The sequence below is a fragment of the Myotis davidii genome, unplaced genomic scaffold, assembly GCF_000327345.1.
Source record: "Myotis davidii unplaced genomic scaffold, ASM32734v1 scaffold21, whole genome shotgun sequence".
Lineage (NCBI taxonomy): Eukaryota > Metazoa > Chordata > Mammalia > Chiroptera > Vespertilionidae > Myotis > Myotis davidii.
In genome coordinates this window covers 85,536-87,391 of record NW_006292573.1, presented here as the reverse complement: position 1 = coordinate 87,391, position 1,856 = coordinate 85,536, and positions in this window count along the sequence as shown.

The window sequence follows — 1,856 nt, the reverse complement described above, 5'->3', positions numbered from 1 at the left end:
CCCAGCAGCGCTGCTGATGCCTGAACGGTATGTGGAATGAAGTGGGCGGGCATCGGGAGGCCACTATGGCACGGGGCAAGCACTATGGGCAGTCTATCTGAAGTGTACCCGGCGTATAAGACGACCCCCCACTTGGAGGCATATTTTTCAGGGCCAAAAAATCGTCTTATACGCCGGCAAATACGGTACATACACTAAAATAGTGAAATGTTAGGAGTAAACAAAATAGAATTTTGTGAGTAAGTCATAATGAAGGAAATAAAAAACAAGTAAGATTAGTTCTTGACTACAGTACTGAGTGGTAAAGTATGTAGCAAAGTTTTCACAGAAACATAACTTTAATTTTTGTTTCAAAACATCATGTCCATAGTATGTAATGTCATGATGGAGCATGTTGTATAATTTCCTTCATGTTAGACATCAAAGGCAAAGCAGAGCAGTGAGAAAGGAAGAAGAGAGTCACTGGAACACAGAGAGCTCTGCGTCCTGAGTATAAGAAACCAGTCTGGCTGGGAATAGATCTCTCAGCCCTACAATGCTGTGAGGGGGCCGTCGGGCTAGTGGGTTAATTATTAATACATTCTAGGCCCCCTGAGATGGTAGAATAACTTACTTAAGGGTGTTTTTTTTAATTAATTAATTATTTTTTGGTGTTAATCCTAACCAGAGGATATTTTTCCCATTGATTTTTAAAAATATAAATTATATTGATTTTTTACAGAGAGGGATAGAGAGTTAGAAACATTGATGAGAGAGAAACATCGATCAGCTGCCTCCTGCACACCCCCTACTGGGGATGTGCCCGCAACCAAGGCACATGCCCTTGACCGGAATAGAACCTGGGACTCTTCAGTCCACAGGCCAATGCTCTTATCTACTGAGACAAACTGGTTAGGGCTGATCTTTCTTTCTTTCTTTCTTTCTTTTTCTTTCTTTCTTTCTTTCTTTCTTTCTTTCTTTCTTTCTTTCTTTCTTTCTTTCTTTCTTTCTTTCTTTCTTTCTTAAGAGAGAGTGGAAAGGAGGGAGGTATGCAGAGAGAGAGAGAGAAACATTGATGTGAGAGAGACACATCAATTGGTTGCCTCCTGCATGCACCCCAACCAGGGTGTGGGTAGAACCTGCAACCCAAGTATGTGCCCTTGGCTAGGTGACTCAGGAGACCCTTCAGTGTGTGGCCCTCGCTCAAACTACTAAGCAACACCCTCCAGGACTATTTAGAGGTTTCAAGTTATTTAATCCAAGTTGGCTGTCCCAAATTTTAATATTCAAAAGTATTTCATAAATATGAAAGATTTGAGAACAATTTCTAAAAAATGCTTTACAATTGATGCTAAGCTTCCTGATTGTAAAGAGGAAAGGAAAGAGAGAGGAACTATATTCTGTTTCATAGTCTTCAAAATAAGCAGAGCTTTTCCTAAGATTTAGCTCTGAAATGAGCCTCTTCTCTGAGACCTGACTTAGGGGCATGCTAATCAGTAGAAGTGCTACTGGAAGAGGTAGATGTTTCATCTTAGGGGAGGCTGGATGAAATCTAGCCCCCCACTTCAAAGCTCAGAGATTTATTTGTTCAGTGCTCACCTGATTGGGTTCTTAGAAATTGGCTCACACTAACTAAAATGCACATGAATTGGGGTAGGGCCAGAAATACTAATTTATTCATTTATAAGAAATGTTGCTGTGACTGGAGAAGTTCTCCCATAGGGTGTGATCAGCACATTTCCCTCTGTGGTCAAGCATGGGACACTAGATCATATTTAGAAGTCTCTTTACTAATTTATATGAGAGAGAGATGTTCTTTTACCAGGCATCTGAAACGGAGGTGAGAAAGACCTATGTTAAACTTGGCTTCAAGACAC